Genomic DNA, 19069 nt, shown 5'->3' with positions numbered 1-19069 from the left:
CTGGATATACTCAGACTATTTTGTGTTACAGCTTTCCCTAATGTCAACTGCCTGCATCATTACCAATGTGGAGGCAAAGTGGCCTGGGTCCGTCCATGACTCCCAAGTTTTTAGGTCCAGTACCATTTCCCAGCGACTATCACAAGGTAGGCCACACACATTTCACTGATAAACACAATTGCGTCAAAGGTTTTACTTGTGTAGTTGTAATGATTACATTTTGTATTCTCAGGTGAATTCTCTGGCGTTTGTCAGGGACATTTATTTTATAATGTATTCTCACTGATTAAAGGACTGAGTCCCATTGTTTAGATAGGTAGAGGAGTGTGAGAGAGGGGAGCTGGTATTTGCATAGGGAGCATCTATTGTCTGTCCAGATGCTGTAAGAACTCTTAGAATTGAAGAAGTTACTGAAAAATAACAACTGGCATAGGAAGTAAACATCTGGTCCTATATGGTATTAATTGCGCTTAAACCTGCGTTACGTGGAAGTATATAAAGAAATCACCTTTTCTGACTATTTCTAGTCTAACGTTTGAAGTCTTGAATGGCGCAAGCCATATTTTATTAAAAAGAGGACATTCTCCTGATTAAAATGATGCCCCACTTGTACCTTGAAACTTAAATGAGTCACGTACATTATATTTCTTTTTGTCCCCGTACAACAGCATCACTCATCTTGTTGTGAGTTTAGGTGTTTACTAATGCGGATGAGTATTAGTAAGTAAACCGGAAACTGCAATACCGACTTCTAGACAAAAGCGGAAGTTCGTCACTACGCTGGTGGACAGAGTCTATCAGCTAAACCCCGGAAGGCCCAATGGCCCCTCCCATTACCGTATTTACTCTAGTACTGATACCATCATGACCGTAACTTATAAACTACTACAGAGAGGACCTGACCTCCAGCCCCTGCTGGATCGTTAAGTCCCAACCGTATGTTGAGCTTTGCACACCAGCTAAACCTTTGCTGTATTGACCTAGTCCTGTTTTGCCTGTCTGCCTGTTTTCTGATTACCTACCTGTAACCCTGCTTTTTCCCCTGCCTAGACAAATCCGACAACTGCACGCACCTGTTTGTCACCCTGGACCTTGGAGCCGCCCTGCACCTAGTTTCCACGCCAACCCACAGCCACTCGGCCCACCCCCCTGACACTGTTGTTATACGTACGGCAGCTTTTGAATTTTAGAATTTTATTTTAGGTCCAAATGTGATGAGGTTAGGTACTACTGAGTGTAACACATTTGTAAAGGTTGAAATACTAATTACATTCTTTCCTTTTTTTGTGTTATGTTGTGTTGAGTTTTTTGGGAAATACTGACCCAATACTTTCCTGTTTCTGTGATTTTCTTGTTACAGCTACTGCCATGATGAATGAAGCCCAGTCAATGTCATTGTCATTTATGCTTGAAACCATCTCATATATAATAAAATAGAAATGAATTACTGTGTGTGATTATTGACTGAAAGCATTGAGATTATGTTGGTTATAAACAATGTCACCCAGCGATTTAGGAGATAAAATAGCACCCAATACAACGGGATGACACATTTAGAGGCACAGGGCCTGGCATGAAGATCTGTGTTTAAGGGTTAAGTGCCTTGAGAACAGAGCCTAACATGGGTGGACCAGTAGATGCAAGGTTGCTGTTTCAATCCCTGGACAGAGGGGACCAGTTTTTGATGATGTAATTAGTTTTTTGCAGTACACCCTTTTCACTTATTGCAATAATATATATTTTTGAAAACCCTTGTAGCACTACGGTTTTAATTATTTCATAATCTCTACACATGAACAAACTTGTTCTTTAAATTAGATACAATTGTCAGACTTTTACAATAAGTCACTCAACATTTCACCAGTGTTCTAGTCTACTCTAGAACAGTTACTTTTAATAGGAATCATAAATAATACGAATCAATACGAATCATCAATAAACATGTATTTATGACCACAGGAGGTTTTATTTGTCATAAAATAAGGATACACATTATAACCATTTAAAAAAACGCTTCCATGTCATTTCCCTAAAAGTAATCAAGATAAGGGTAAATAAAGTAAAATAAATACAAAATAAAGGGATAAATAAATTAAATCACATGAAAATTACAAAAGACTTGGTGCTTTGAATTCCCACACAGCTGTATATAGGGGTCAAGCTCCTAGAGCCTCACCATGCAATTCATCATGCAGAAATGTATTTTTTGATAGAGAAATTAACATTTGATTCTCTGGCAACAGCTCTGGTGGATTTGCTTGCATTCAGCATGTCAATTGGACACTTGTCTCTCAAAACTTGAGATATCTGTGGCATTGTGTTGTTTAACAAAACTGTGCGTTTTAGAGTTGCCTGTTATTGTCCCGAGCCCAAGGGGCACACGTTGATGCTGTTTAATCACCTGTCAGGTCAATGGATTATCTTGGCAAAGGAGAAATGCTCACTAACCAGGAAATACACATATTTATGCACAAAACCTATTTCAGCTCATGAAAAATGGGACCAACACTTTACTTTAGGGTGTCCTGTCATGGAAAACACTTAACACACCCACACAGAGACCAAGATGGAGCCAGAGCTCTTACAAGTTCCTACCTTTATTTAGTCAATCACTAGTACAGACAGCGCCGGGTTCCTGGAGGGTCCAATAACCAAGAGTCACATCAACTCTACTAGAGTCTTTGCTCCAAAAGCAAAAAAGCCCCGTTATCCGACCCTCCAGGCCCTTTATGAGGGAGGTACAATGATTGGTTTACCATAATATCATCTTGGTTTATCATTATCAGTAGATTAACACAAAGGGGGAGGGGGTAGTTGAACATCATCCGTCTCAGGTCCTGGTGTAGATTGACACCAAGGGGGAGTGGGGGCAGTTGTACGTCATCCTTCTCAGGTCCTGGTGTAGATTAACACCAGGGGGGAGGGGGGGAGTTGTACATAATCCATCTCAGGTCTTGGTGTAGATTAACACAAAGGGGGGAGGGGGGTAGTTGTACATAATCCGTCTCAGGTCTTGGTGTAGATTGACACCAAGGGGGAGTGGGGGTAGTTGTACATCATCCGTCTCAGGTCCTGGTGTAGATTGATGATCTGTCCTCAGCTGCTACTCCTGAAACCCTCGGCTCACCTCCTGTACTCTGCCCTTTTTCTCAACACCCTCTTCTTGAGCTGAGGATTTCCGAACGATCCTAACCCATTTCTGATTTCTAATTGTCTTCTCCACAATCAGACATGATTGACTACTCATGTTTTCTTCTTTCTAAATATACGTTTAACTAGGCGTGTTTGAAGTATAAATAATGCTGTTATGGCGATACATGTTCAGACATTGTGCGGCGACACTTGTCTCCAAAAGCTTTTGTAATAAACGGAATATGCGGTACGGTAATTGACCTGACTCCTGGTGTGTTATTCTCCTTTCCAACAAACCAACTCGGGTAAGTGTTAGACTTCAACACTGTACATGTGCTTTCTTGAGCTGGGGGACCTTGCGGGTGGTGCAGGATTTCAGTCCTTCATGGCGTAGTGTGTTACCAATTGTTTTCTTGGTGACTATGGTCCCAGCTGCCTTGAGATCATTGACAAGATCCTCCCGTGAGGTTCTGGGCTGATTCCTCACCGTTCTCATGATCATTGCAACTCCACGAGGTGAGATCTTGCATGGAGCCCCAGACCGAGGGAGATTGGCAGTTCTTTTGTGTTTCTTCCATTTGCGAATAATCGTACCAATTGTTGTCACTTTCTCACCAAGCTGCTTGCCGATGGTCTTGTAGCCCATTACAGCCTTGTGTAGGTCTGCAATCTTGTCACTGACATTTTTGGACAGCTCTGTGGTCTTGGTCATGGTGGAGAGTTTGGGATCTGATTGATTGATTGCTTCTGTGGACAGGTGTCTTTTATACAGGTAATAAAATGAGATTAGGAGCACTCCCTGTAAGAGTGTGCTCTAATCTGAGCTCGTTACCTGTACAAAAGACACCTGGGAGACAGAAATCTTTCTGATTGAGAGGGGATCAAATACTTAATTCACTCATTAAAATGCAAATACATTTCTAATATTTTTGACATGCGTTTTTCCAGAATTTGTTTTTGTTATTCATTCACTCACTGTTTAAATAAATATACCAATAAAATTATAGACTGATAATTTCTTTGTCAGTGGGCAAACATACAAAATCAGCCGAGGATCAAATATCTTTTTCCCTAATTGAATGCTGATGGCTTTACTTTTGTACTTAATATTGTGGCAGTGGAATCGTGGTTAGCCTAGCAAGATAGTTTATCGTAAAATGAGTTCCTCTTCTTCCCCACTTCTGCATTTGCTGCTCACACTCTCTCTCTGACTTCAACATTTTGGCCAATGTTTGGCTTGCTAGCCAGCGTGCCAACTAGAGAAACTAAAGTTCTACACTTTATTGTCTGTCTTTATTTCTGAAAAGGATTTTGATGATTATTTACTCATTATTCTTTCTAACTTCTAAAAATGTCCTGCAAAATATGTTGCTTGCTAACCAGGACTGCCTACTCCTTATTCTCCACAGTCACCCAGGATATATGGGAGGAAGACCAGAGTTCATCTAATCCAATAAATGGGAACATTGTTAAATTAGCCACGAAAGGAGACCACAGTGTAAAAATTATTTGATAGAAATGTAAAATTAATTCTGCTGTAACGATCTGATACTTGGAGAGCCGCTACTAACACACTTAAACTACAAATCTTTTTAAACTACAAACTTTGTTCAGTCACTAATTCAAATGCCTTCTGGGAGTCCACCCACTGGCTAAATAACATCAGTAACATTCAGGTATCCACTCTAATTGCTACACATGGGTTTATCAAGAAAGTTCATCGCATCATAAGAGTTAATTTCCAATGGTGAAAGACGCAACAGCTCAAATTACTAGCTGTCTCATCTTCAGGTAGAGGTTAGTTCCACAAAACAACATTGACATTTGACATTCACAGTCAATTGATGGTCCTTTTAATCACAGTGTTCAGCCGTAACAGGACGTTAATCAGATCTGCTATGTCAGATGGCCAGCACATCTAAAGAATTAGCTCAGTTAAAGTCTAGGCATTAGCACAGGTTGATATTTCTCAGATAAACAAAACGTTTCTCATCACACAGGGATATTTCCCTGGACAATCTGAGCTACATGTTCCCAGCAGATAAATATAGCATTGTTATTGTTGTGAATTAGGGACTGTAGGGATATTTTCAGGAAATGTTATTTCACATTAACCTGATGAAGAGTAGACAGAACGTCTCATGTGAACTCTTGCAAATCAATTGGGTGTTAATGAAACATTTAACCAGGGCTCATATAATTTCCCCAAACAGTCCAATTGTCTTAGATTTTTCCACATTTAATTGTTAAGAGAGAAGAATAAGGTACACAGTTTGGATTTCTATGTGTGTCAAGGTCAACAGTTGTGCTCAGTTTTTCTTCTTACTATACTGATGTGACAAAGGAGCAACAGTTTATTTAATCCTGATGTCAGAATGACCTGTTGCTTTTCCTTGAATGCCTTGGGAGGATGAGTGAGCCCATAGATAAGGAAATCCTTCCATTTCAGAGAATATGCTGAGTCATGATGAGTACTAGCTGGGGGAGCGAATCCCAGAGGGTTGTAAAAAACATTGATGGAAGATTCCAGAAGGATCCATCCAGACATTAGCATAATAGGAGGACGTAATATTATTGTATAACCATACTGTATAAAAATGTGTGTTCAAGGTTTGGAAGTCAGTTGTTCTGCAGACCAACTCTGCTTTTTTGAATCTTCATTAAAGTTTATTTTGGATTCACAAATTCCTGAGTTTTAGCATGTTTTTTGTTTTCCATGACAGGACACCCTAAAGTAAAGTGTTGGTCCCATTTTTCATGAGTTGAAATAAGTTTTGTGCATAAATATGTGTATTTCTCCTTTGCCAAGACAATCCATTGACCTGACAGGTGATTAAACAGCATCAACGTGTGCCCCTTGGGCTCGGGACAATAACATGCAACTCTAAAACGCACAGTTTTGTTAAACAACACAATGCCACAGATATCTCAAGTTTTGAGAGACAAGTGTCCAACTGACATGCTGAATGCAAGCAAATCCACCAGAGCTGTTGCCAGAGAATCAAATGTTAATTTCTCTATCAAAAAATACATTTCTGCATGATGAATTGCATGGTGAGGCTCTAGGAGCTTGACCCCTATATACAGCTGTGTGGGAATTCAAAGCACCAAGTCTTTTGTTACTTTCATGTGATTTAATTTTTTTATCCCTTTATTTTGATTACTTTTAGGGAAAAAACATGGAAGCATTTTGTTAAATGGTTATAATGTGTATCCTTATTTTGTGACAAATAAAACCTCCTGTGGTCTTGATGTTTATTGATGATTCGTATTGATTCGTATTATTTATGAACACTGGTGAAATGTTTAGTGACTTATTGTAAAAGTCTGACAATTGTATCTAATTTAAAGAACAAGTTTGTTCATGTATAGAAATTATGACATTTTAACCAACATAATCTCAATGCTTTCAATCAATAATCACATAGTAATTCATTTCTATTTTATTATATAAGAGATGGTTTCAAGCATAAAAGACAATTACATTGACTGGGCTTCATTCATCATGGCATTAGCTGTAACAGGAAAAGCACAGAAACAGGAAAGTATTGGGTCAGTATTTCCCAAAAAACAACACAACACAACATAACACAAAAAAAAGGAAAGAATGTAATTAGTATTTCAACTTTTACAAATGTGTTACACTCAGTAGTACCTAACCTCATCACATTTGGACCTAAAATAAAATTCAAAAGCTGCCGTACGTATAACAACAGTGTCAGGGGGGTGGGCCGAGTGGCTATGGGTTGGCGTGGAATCTAGGTGCAGGGTGGCTCCGAGGTCCAGGGTGACAAACAGGTGCATGCAGTTGTCGGGTTTGTCTAGGCAGGGGAAAAAGCAGGGTTACAGGTAGGTAATCAGAAAACAGGCAGACAGGCAAAACAGGACTAGGTCAATACAGCAAAGGTTTAGCTGGTGTGCAAAGCTCAACATACGGTTGAGACTTAACAATCCGACTGGGGCTGGAAGTCAGGTCCTCTCTGTAGTAGTTTATAAGGTACGGTCATGATGGTATCAATACTAGAGTAAATACGGTAAAGGGAGGGGCCATTGGACCTTCCAGGGTTTGGCTGTTTGAGGGGGTACAGAGTTGGAATAAACGGACTCACCTTGGCTCTGTGTCTGCGTGTGTTATTATATCTCCACAAATACTACACTCTTCTAAATGCTGTGGTGGATTGCAGATCAGGAACAGGTGCGAGAGTGGATAATGACTGTCAGGTGGGGAACACCCCGCCCCCGCCTCGTTGCCCGGACAACCAGAACACAACACCAGGACAGACATGGAACAGACGCACCGGGCAAACATACCAACAAACAACGACGGAAACAACATGTACATTGAACAAACAAGAGTCACGGGGAAGGGGGCGTGACAAACAGTGTAAATAAAGATTACTGACCTCTAAATGGCTTCCATGACTAACAAGGGCTTCCTTTAATTTTTTACCAGCTTCTTTCGGAGGTTCTTCAGTCCAAACATCCTACGCATCCAGCGAAAAGCTCTCCTAATAAGACTCTTATTGGAAGGGGCAGGGTCCTCAATTCTTTTCTGTTTTACTCTGGCTGAAGCGATGTAGCTGGCGTGTTCTCTCTCTCTCTGTATATTCAGCTCTTTTTGCTGTCTTAACCATTCCTGATTCCCTTTCATCTCCTGAAGTCTTTCCTCTTTCTCCCTCATGAGTTTTTCTCTTTCGCTCTGTTCTTTCTGTTCTTTCTGTTCTCTCTGTTCTTTTTGTTCTCTCTGTTCTTTCTGTTCTCTCTGTTCTTTCTGTTCTCTCTGTTCTTTCTGTTCTCTCTGTTCTTTCTGTTCTTTTTGTTCTCTCTGTTCTTTCTGTTCTCTCTGTTCTTTCTTTTCTCTCTGTTCTTTCTGTTCTCTCTGTTCTTGATCCACCTTGAAACTTTGTAGGCACTTTTCTCTCCGCCTTTGATGCTGTTGCAGTCCTTTTGATTTGATTATAGTTAATATATCATTCATATTTACTTTGGACCTTCTGTCCTCCGCTTCCTCAATCTCTTTCCCAATCTTTTCACACTCATTCTCTTTCTCTCTCTGTCTCTCTCTTTCCATCTCCCTGATTTCCTTTTGTCTCTCTCTTCCTGTCTCCATCTCCTTCTGTCTGGCTCTTTCCTTCTCTCTCTGTATCTCTTTCTCCTGCTCTCTTTCCTCTCTTGCCCTCTCTTTTTGTCTCTCCTCTGTCTTCATTTTCTGTCTCTCTCTTTCCTCCTCCATCTCTTTCTCTCGCTCTCTCTTCTCTCTTGCAATCTTTAGCATCTCTCTATTCTTACTCTGTTTCAGTCTTTCCCTGTAGATTGACATGTAATACTCTCTCCGTCTTGCATTTATTATTTCAGTCTCTTTTGGTCCCATCTCAAGTCTCATTCGTTTTTTCTCTTTTTGTACGTCATTCTCACTCTCTGTTTCCTCCTCCTTCATGTCCAGTTGGTTCTGTCCACCCCCTTCCCCACTTACCTGTATCATTTCGCCTTTGAACCGCATGGTTGCTTTAGGGCAGTTATTCAATCCAATCGCTTCTTTAATTATCACTATTTCTTTCTCTAGTTGTAATAAATGTTGGTTAACTTGTTTAATTCTTTCATTCTGTCTTTTATGCGCTTTTTTTGCAACTTCAAATCTTCTTTCATATAGAATTTCTTTACTTGTCATGTCTTCTTTCAAATTGTTAACCTCTCTCTTCAAGTCGTTTAGCTGTTTGGTGAACAGTTTAACTCCCTCACTCTCTGCAATATGCATGGATCTTTGCTTTTGAAATAACTGCTTCTGTTTCAATATTTCAACCTCACTCTTCAAGTCATTTAGCTGTTTGTTGACTAGTTGAACGTCTTCGATTTTTGCAATATGCATTGTTCTTTCTCCTTTAAATGACCTATCCTGTTCAATTTCTTTCAGTCTCTCAACATCTCTCTCCAAATCTTGTACCTTTTTGTTGACCAGTTTAACTCTCTCGCTTTCTAGATTACAAATGTCTTCATCTTTTTTATAAGACATTTCTGGCTTAATCTTTCTCAATCTCTCAATCTCTTGTGTCAGTGCTTTTATCGTTTCCTCATCCTGTTTTGCTTTCTCATTTATTCCTTGTCTCTCTAATCCTGCTTTTATCTCTGTCTCCTCTCGCTTTGTCTCAATCGGTTTGTCGTTCCAAGCTAGACGTGGTCTCTGATTCTTAATGACTTTCTGCCTCAGCTTTAATCTATCAATTTCTTGCTGAAATAAAATGTTACATTTGTTATAATATGACCAATACATCATTTTAATAGCTATAACTAGACTAATATTAAATATAGATATTATTAAAGACTATATTGTAAAGCTGATGAGACCCAAGTTTAACCACATTTTAATAGCATTATCTAATGTAGTACACTAATGCTAGATACCCTGAAGACACAGTCCATGGTTTTTGACCACTATGTGTAAAACTGGCACTGTTGTGAATTTGTAGGGCATGTGTGGGAATCTGACAGTCGTTGGTACAGTAGCTGACTTTCAGTAAGTAGTTCAAACAAAGGTTGGACCTTCTGTTCAAGTCAATGACAAATAAATGACATCTGTAATCTTTTAAAATACAGTGTCATATTGGATTAGTACAGCAGGCTAGAGTCAACTTGTATTTTAATACTTCAAATGTAAAGCTTTTTCCCCCCAATTTCAAATGTAGATGTCAACCATTGAAAACACTCCCAAAATAATGACAATGTCTTACCTGTGCAAGCTGTTTTTCCATCATCAGCTTGCTGATCTCCTTCTGCATTGTTTTTATACTGCAATCTCTCTGGGTGAGGGTAGTTGTATAAGCCTCCTCTGCCCTGGACCAGATTTTCTTCTCCTCTTTCTTCAGCTGTAAGTGGTGTGTTGCCTTGAGTTCAGTCTGCTTGTAGCTGTGAAAAACATTAAAGCATATTTTGGAAATGAATTCAGAAATAATATAATAGAAATGTCCCTTCTGCTCATTTATAATCATAGCTTTGCCTTACAGGATATGACAGCAATGGAACATGCTGACCCTTAACCATTCCTCAGCAAGTAATACTTATTCTAACTGCCTGGACCACCACAAGGTAATGTGTTGAGTGACTTACAGAACAGAATGTTAATGATGACTGTAGGTAGGCAATGTAATTAATGACTGTTTGTAGAGGTACTGTAGGCAATGAAGTTGGGTACTGTTTGCAGAGGTACATATTGTAATTAATGGCTCTTTGTAGAGGCAGGTAATGTAGTTAGTGTCTGTTCATAGAGCTAGGTCATTTAGTGATATGATCACAATGTCTCAATCCAACTTGACAAATCTTGAGCAATTTTGCACAGTAGAAGGGTCACAATTTGCCCTGTCCAGAGGTGCAAAGCTGGTAAAGACTTACCCAAAAACCCATGGATGTAATTGCTAACAAATGTGCCTCAACCCAATATTGACTAAAGTGGGTGAATACTTACACAATTCATTATCTGTTTCGTGTTTGTAATTCATTAAGATAGATAAATTTTTTCACTTTGACTGACAGACACAAATGCAGGCAGAACAGAAAAGCATCAAGACAGCCAAATCAGAGAAACGGACAGATAGAAATGTAAGACAGAACAGGAAGGACAGCCAGTCAAAGCGGACTGAAGAAGAGTCAGATGGATTGATAGAAACTGAAATAAATCCATTAATTAAATAAACTGTTCATGCTGTATGGATATATATTGACAGAAACATTTTAATTTACATTCACCTTTTGGTGTATCACACCGACCAAATTATTAAGTAGCGGAGGCTAATTGACTGTAAACATTTAAAAATAGTGGACTCACCAAAATCGCACTTGTCAAATCGCTGTTTCGCTTAGAAACTGAATTATCTTTTAAATTAACTGTATTTGGCCTGGAACTGCATTGTGGTGTCATTAAGAACACTAGCACGCAATAATCCCTACCGCCGTGCCCGTAAAAGGGGCTTTGAACACCGGAACCGGCAACCGCTGCCTCCTCCATTACGTTCAATGAATCCTCGACGGCAGCTTTGCCTCCAACCCTGGCAGCCGCGGCAAGCCGAAGCAAGGCGACTGCCGCCCACGGGAACACGCACAATATTTGGTCCTGCCGGCGAAGCTCAACCATGTTCAACCTTTGGCTCTTGCCGCTGGACGGTAGCCAATCAGAGATCGTGCTTTTGTCACTATCGCAACAATGGAGGATTTAATAATGTTGGTGTCAGAGTAAATTACACAACGTCCAATAATTATAAAGATAGTAAGAAAACGAACTGGCTATAATTCCCTAAACGAAGGAAGGCACATACAAATCTGGCTTGCATTTGCCATATTTCCGAAGCTGCATCAAGTGTGCTAGGCTACTTCGGTTGCTATAGTTACGGCTCCAAGGTCCGTTTCGGGGGGAACTCGGAGTTTACAATTTTAGTTCCACACACAGAGAAGTTACGTGCGCGGTTAAACTAAACTATTTTCATTTGGATCACAACACGCACCAAATAGATATTTCACATTCAGTTTAGTTTCTGTTGTACATATTACTAACTGAGGCTGGGAAAGGGGAGGGGCTGTGGAACAGGTTGTGTTCATTTTATTTACATCAAGCATGGTAATGTTTTATCTACCTTCCCGTGAGTCTCATCTCGTAATGCCCCATGGAACGTGGCGTGCAGTAGACTCTGGTGTAAGAGGCTGGGTAGCTAGCTACCTAATGTACATTGTGTTTATTTCATTGAAGTTTACATAGTGTGGTTAACACAGTCACATTGTTATTATTCATTAAGGCCACATAGGAGGTATTGTATGTAGAAAAACATAGCCTACTTAGTACATACAGATGACAAATTGACAAATTAAAGGGAACACCTAAAGAAATCAAGGGTTCATGTACCGCAACCCCACCCAGGGGCGTGGTAGTGGGGGGAAAAGTGGACCTGACTACCCAGGGCCCCGTCTAGGGAGAGGGCCCTTTAACATCCCATAAAATTATTATTATTATTTTTGTACAAAACATTTTTGTAGCCTAATTGGAATTAATTGGGCCCTCCAATTGATGTCATTATTCATTTCAAAATATATTATTAACACCAACTGAGAGAATGAACTCAGTGCCAGACACTCTGGACCCCCCCCCCCCCCCAAAAAAAAATGGTTTAGTCCGCCCATAGACCGCAGCCGGCGGCAAACAAGTAACGTAGTGAGTCTAGAGCCTGGGAGCGCCTGATCATGTTGCGCAAAAAGCCCAAATCGGGCTTTCAAAAAAAGAAAGAAAGAAAGGAATGAAAAAGAAAGGAGGCAGAATGAGGGGAAGCAGCTGATGACTGCTTTCTTTCCAAAAGGTGAACTGAGTTTGCTTGTTATGCACTACGTCCAATTAAAGTTAACGTAGTCAACTCCAGACAGCTGCTGCTAATGTATGTATGCTAATGTTAAATCTTTAGCTTAGTTTGTCAACCAGGCTGCTTGTTGCTGTAAGTAAATTATGGGCCAGGCCAGGTTAGCTAACGTCAGGTTGCCAACATAAACCAGTTTCAGAAACAACCAGTGGTTCTGACACACCAGCAGTACTAGCAGCACTGGCCAGTCCTGGCTGCTGTTCTGGAGATGAGGCTGAGACTGAGAGCAGAAATGAGGAAAGACAAGGTGAGATCATTGCTCAAAGGGCGAGCTACCCCCTTGCTTCCTAATTGTGAGTTGTTTACCTTAAATAAGTAAGCCTTTTGATTCAATGTGTGTGCTATTGCCTAGTGCTATTGGAGTGGTGGAAAGAGTGGCAGCAGAGTGTAAAGTTACTAGCCCTACTATTGCTTATAATGTGTGATATATTCTCAAACTCCTTAATAAATTATCTGCCTATATTTCTGCACATGTAGATGTGCCTACCAATATCACTGTGTTCTCAAGTGCACACAGATAATATTGATTTGAGCAATAAAGCAAATTATCATTTTTGTTTGGTGAAAAGCCCTAGCATTGCAGCACAGTGCTGTGCTTAAAAGCTATAGTCAATGTTCAATAAATTCATGATATTATCAAAGCCAATGAATAGGGTTGCAAAATTCTGGGAATTTTCAAATTTGGAAAATTTCCATGGGAGTTAACAGGAATATAAGGGAATTAATGGGAATTTACAAAACTGAAAGGTTATTCCTTTAACAGGGAACTTAAATATAGTTGAGGAAAATATATTGTAGCATAATCTTGGCTAAAACAAGCAGATTTAATGCAGCACACTTAAATATATCTACTATTAAATCACATGCACACTGCAGGGCTACTGAGGCCACGCCCCCTACATGCACTGTGCATTCCTCCATCACATGCAGTGATGATTTCTTCAACCCTGGAGTACTGAGGACACACTTGAGCTTGCAAACTACATAAAGTGTAATGATGAGTAATATTTTACTCAACATTCATGTTTTTGTTATTCCGTGGAAGAATTAATGGTTCAGTACAAGAGTTAAAGTTTTAAAGTTCTACTCTAAAATAAATCTGATAAAAGATCATGTTGTTTACATTAGTTTTAAAAAACAAATTTTTGATATTTATGTTTGGATATGATAGTTTGTTGAAATTATCACCAAATTCCAGTTAATTTCTACTAATAATAGTTATGTTATCTTTGTACTTGTTCGTAATGGTAGATTTCAAGCTCTGTTAAGCCCTATTGTGGACACTTGGTTGACAGCCTAAAGCTTAGTCCAAACTGTCAACATAATACGCAATGCTTGATCACATGTTTAATTCTTTTTAGCGCTTTGTCTTGCACTGAAATGGCTCTTGGAATACAAAGTGAGCTTGCTTTAACAAGTAGGTTGTTTTTTTTGTACGTTAAGAGGCTAATACCTATTTTTTGTGCTTGTTGATGTAGAAAGTTCTGCACTTGATGCAGAAGACATGGCAGGGTGCGAGTCTGATGATGTGAGAGAAGGTGAGCTCATAGAGGCAACTTTAAGTTATTACCAACAATCATGTGCTGTAGCAGTTTCAACTGAAATGAGCAGCAGTCTACTATTATCATACTACTATCATACTACGACATACTACTACTATTATAGTACTATTATCAAGTAGGATGAATTATTACATGTGAGACTACAATAAGGTTGAGGCTAACATAAATAATGTATATTTCATGCTTGTAGATGTATTTGGGAGTAGTGAGGAGGCTGGGGAGAGAGAAAAGGAAGGGCAAAGGGAGGGAAATGAAGAGGCTGGGGAGAGAGAAAAGGAAGGGCAAAGTGAGGGAAATGAAGAGGAGTTGTCAGAGGACCCAGGACTGTGGCCAGAGAAGCTAACTGCTCAGCAGAGAGATACTCTAGTTTGCAGACTGGCTAGTCAAAGTGGAGACCTGACCAGAATGGCACCCAAAGACAAGGACGGCAAAGCATTCCCTAGCTATCTTCAATATGTTAAGTCGGCCAATGGGCGGGAGAAGATTAGGAGGGACTGGCTGATTAACAGTGAAAGTGCAAATGCTCTATTCTGTATCCCATGCCTTCTGTTCTCACATGAGCAGACTAGGCCATCTAAAAGTGCACTGAACAGCAAGGATGGACTTAAGTTGGCAGACATCAAATGGCAAATGAGACACACACTCCCCATAAGCAGTGCTATGTAAAATGGAAAAGCCTTCAGCACTCATTATTGGTAGCTACAGGAGTTGATGGGCACCTTCAAAAACAGTTCCAGACAGAAGCAGAGAAGCATACCAAGATCTTAGAGAGGCTTTTAGATGTAACTCTTTATTTAGCTTCAAGAAATCTTGCATTCAGAGGCAAAACCTCAGATTTGGATGATGTACATAATGGCAATTTTCTTGGAACTCTTGAGTTGTTGGCCCATTATGATCCCCTCTTACAAGAGCACTTACAAAAAGTAAGGCAAAAAAAGAAAGGGTCACGTTTAACTCACTACCTAAGTCCAGACACCCAGAACGAGTTCATTGAGATCTGTGGCAAGAGAGTGCTCAACACTATCCTGAAAGAAAGAGAAGATGCAATATATTACTCTGTCATATGTGACTCAACACCAGACATATCTCATACAGAACAGAATGTGCTATTGATACGATATGTACATCAAGACAAAGAAGACAACGGTGTTTGGAAGATAGTTGAGAGGTTTATTGAATTCAAAGATTTTCACAAAAAGACAGGCCAGAAAATTTCTGAAATGATTCTAGAAGTGTTGCAGTCCAATGGCATACCTTTACAAGACTGTAGAGGACAAGGCTATGATAATGGAGCCAACATGTCTGGAAAGGTGAAAGGAGTACAAGCTCAGATTTTAAAAGTCAATCCGCTTGCTACATTCTCTCCCTGTGCTTCCCACACCCTCAACCTGGTTGGTGTCCATGCAGCTGAGTCATGTCCAGAGGTTGGCTCTGTAAACCGTCTCTATAATCTTTTCAGTGCTAGCCCAGAGCGATGGGCAATCCTGAAAGAAAAGACAGGGTTCTCTCTTCATCGTCTCTCTGACACTCGATGGAGTACCCGCATTGCTGCAGTACGAGCTGTGGCAGTGCACTTGCCCTCCATCCTTGAGGCACTGGAATGTGTCTTAGCCACCTGCAGTTTAGCAAGTGAAGCCAAGTCTGAGGCAAATGGTTTGATAAGTTATTTCAAGACCTTTGACGCTATCGTCCTGCTCACTGTGTGGGTAAAGATTTTGCAGTGCATTGAAAACCGAAATGTAATTCTTCAGGCAGGAGATATTTCTCTGGATGTTCAGGCTGCAAACATCAAGGCACTACAAGAGGAAATGCAGGCTCTTCGTGATAGATGGGACTCACTGCTTGCAGAGGCCTCCCTAGTAGCGCAAACATTGGATGTCCCTGAACATTTTTGGACTGAAGAGAGACGGAAGCGCAAAAGGAAACGCATGCCTGATGAGATGACACAAGAAGATGCAACTACTGAAGACAGTGCAGAAAATGCATTCAGGAACAAAATATTTTTTGTTGCAATGGATAGCATCATCAGTGCATTGAGTGCCAGATTTCAGACCACAGCAAAGATATGTGAAACATTTGCACCTATTCTGAAGCTGACAGATATGACTGCAGAGCAGATAAAAGAAGCATGCCAGACACTGGCAAAAATGTATGACACGGATCTCTCAGAAAAATTTGAAAATGAAGTGCTACACTTCCGCACCATTTATGATGCTACATTTTCAAAAACTCTGTCCTCTCTTGAGCTCCTCAATGCCATCTGGAAGATGCAGCTGCAGAGCAGTTTTGGAGAGCTTTGCATTGTTTTAAGGATTTTCTGCACACTTCCTGTCACAGTTGCAGGAGGTGAACGGGCTTTCAGCAAGTTAAAACTTGTAAAAAACTACCTGAGATCAACAATGGGCCAGGATAGACTAAACAGCCTCGCCATTCTGTCAATTGAAAGCCAATTGGCCAAACAGTTGGACTTTACAGTTGGACTTTACATCTCATCACTGATTTTGCAAACAAAAAGACTCGTCAGTGGGGATTTACTGGGATGTAGATTACATCTCATTTGACTTTTATTTTTTTATAGTTGACTTTTTTTTTCATTATGGCAGGCTTAGCTTATTTGATTGGTTTCTGAGGGTACAGTTGTCTCGTGTTCTCCTGTTCAAAAATAAATGTTTTTAATTTAAAACTTGCATCAGTATCATGGATCAAAATGTTAGTACACAAACCTGATGTAGCCTAAGGTTTAAAGGTATTTGAGCACAAGTAGGCCAAATGCATCAATTCAGGTGGTTAATGAAAGAACCAGTCATTACTATAATCTGATTTGATTATAGATTTGAACACTATTTATACTTGTTTATATTCAAATAATAATAAAAAAAATTCATTCAAAATTGAATTTTCATTTTGCTAACCCGCATCGTACAATGGCATGTGTAGGGGGCCCACTGACATTGAGAGTATACAGGGCCCAGAATTTGGTGCTACGCCCCTGACCCCACCACACAGGTGTACTGAATGATACAACACTACCATACAGGTGTACTGAATGATACAACACTACCATACAGGTGTACTGAATGATACAACCCCACCATACAGGTGTACTGAATGATACAACCCCACCATACAGGTGTACTGAATGATACAACCCTAACATTAGAGTCGTGTCAGTCAACGCATCAACAACGTGTCTAGGTCTTTTGAGAGGGGCATACATGGACACAGAGAGGAACCTGGACACAAAGGCGGGGCGTTCAGTGCCTGTTCATGAATCCTGGGAGCACACCAATGACAGGTAACTCGCCCAAAGCATTTATGTTGTTAGCCTGGACCATATGGAATTTCAGGAATTATGAACAGTTCCAAATACCAGGCAATTTTGGCACAAAACCTTCAGGCGTCCATTAGAAAGTTGAAGATGGAGAGGAAGTTCACCTTTCAGCATGACAATGACCCAAAGCACACATCCAAATCCAGAAAAGCATGGCTTCACCAGAAGAAGATTAACATTTTGGAATGGCCCAGCCAGAGCCCAGACCTGAATCCAATTGAACATCTCTGGGGTGATCTGAAAAGGGCTCTGCACAGGAGATGTCCTCGCAATCTGACAGATTTTTTGCTAAAATTATATTTTCAATATTTCAAAGATTTCAGTTTGCTTTAAAATTGAATTGTTCACGTTATTGGTTACATTAAAGGTGGAAAAAGTTCTAACATGATTTCTCTTTGTCTCATTCTTTTACATCACAAAAACCTGACATTTTAACAGGGGTGTTATAGACATTTTATCTCCACTGTATGGTCAACTCTGGTTACGGGTCTCATTAAAAACATTTTAGAAATCACAGAAGTGTGTGATTAAAATAATGCCCATGTCTATAATTTAGATCAGAATTTGATTGATAGTCAAACCCTAGTGTGGTGTGTATCATGTGGGGAGGGGTGTTGCGTGTGTGTGTGATGGGGGTTGTGCGTGGTGTTTGGTGTGTGTGATGGGAAATATTGGGGTTTGTGTGTGATATAGGGGAGATGGGGTTGTGTGTGTGTATGACAGATAGTGTGTCACTGAATGACTGTTCTTCTGTTTCTTCCACAGTATGGATCATGGTGGAGAGTTGAGGTTGAAAATTGGCCTGAAGACATTTAAGTAATTTATTATACAGAACACATATAAAGATCAAATGTGTATTTGTAAATGTGTGTATGTTTTTTCTTTGTGCATGTTTGTGTGTTTTTGTATTTTTTCTGAGTGTCTTAATATCTAGTATATGACAATAAAGAAATAAAACATGCATGTTTATGTATAATATGAATGATGACGATGTGTAATATTGTGTCTTGGTCTCATCCATCAGATCTCTGTGATCTCACACTTGACCCAAACACCGTAAACAGAAACCTCTCTCTGTCTGAGGAGAACAAGGAGGTGACAAGGAGGTGACAAGGAGGAGAGAGGAGCAGCCATATTCTGATCACCCAGAGAGATTTGATGTCTGTCCACAGGTGTTGTGTAGAGAGGGTCTGTCTGGACGCTGTTACTGGGAGGTAGAGTGGAGTGGGGGAGGGGCTGGGATAGGAGTGACATATAAAGGAATCAACAGGAGAGGATGGGGTGATGACTGTTGTCTTGGATGCAATGACAAATCCTGGAGTCTGAACTGTAATGAGGACTGTTACTCTGCCAGTCACAATTATATGAGAATTGTCATACCTGTCACCTCTTCAGACCCCAAATGTTTGAAGACGATTAACAACCAATTTTAGTGGACATTAATTGTTGCTGTCCCATGCTAAGCTAGCCTCCCCCCAGTCAACTTCAAAACCAGTGTCTTCCTTCAGTCCTTGTGCTCTAAAAGTTTCCCAATGATTACTTTGGTGGTCTTGGGCAGACATATTCTTCTGGAAGCTCTTCTAATTCTGCATCTTAGGTGCTTGGTCTCCCTCACCTGGTCCACTATATGAGAAGAAATAGGCGGGGCTTAAATA

At 40.1% G+C, this 19069-nt stretch overlaps 3 long non-coding RNA genes across 4 annotated transcripts; 2 read left to right on the top strand and 1 right to left on the bottom strand.

Moving 5' to 3' along the window:
- The first annotated feature begins 802 nt into the window (after positions 1-802).
- Positions 803-1448, top strand: LOC117595312. Its single transcript, XR_004576516.1, has 2 exons — positions 803-1167; positions 1361-1448. It is a non-coding gene; the product is annotated as an uncharacterized LOC117595312 (long non-coding RNA).
- Positions 1449-6559: 5111 nt separating this feature from the next.
- On the bottom strand, positions 6560-9946 carry LOC114840377. The gene is made up of 3 exons (XR_004576512.1): positions 9858-9946; positions 6837-6953; positions 6560-6647 (listed from the first exon to the last, which is right to left on the bottom strand). It is a non-coding gene; the product is annotated as an uncharacterized LOC114840377 (long non-coding RNA).
- Positions 9947-12337: 2391 nt separating this feature from the next.
- On the top strand, positions 12338-18527 carry LOC114840387. Of its 2 annotated transcripts, XR_003782572.1 has the most exons (5): positions 12338-12464; positions 12655-12768; positions 14000-14059; positions 18180-18230; positions 18439-18527. It is a non-coding gene; the product is annotated as an uncharacterized LOC114840387 (long non-coding RNA). The 2 variants fall into 2 exon arrangements; XR_003782571.1 differs by having other exon boundaries at positions 12338-12768.
- Positions 18528-19069: the final 542 nt, after the last annotated feature.

The sequence above is a fragment of the Esox lucius genome, chromosome 11, assembly GCF_011004845.1.
Source record: "Esox lucius isolate fEsoLuc1 chromosome 11, fEsoLuc1.pri, whole genome shotgun sequence".
NCBI lineage: Eukaryota > Metazoa > Chordata > Actinopteri > Esociformes > Esocidae > Esox > Esox lucius.
This window is presented reverse-complemented; position numbering and strand designations above follow the sequence as displayed.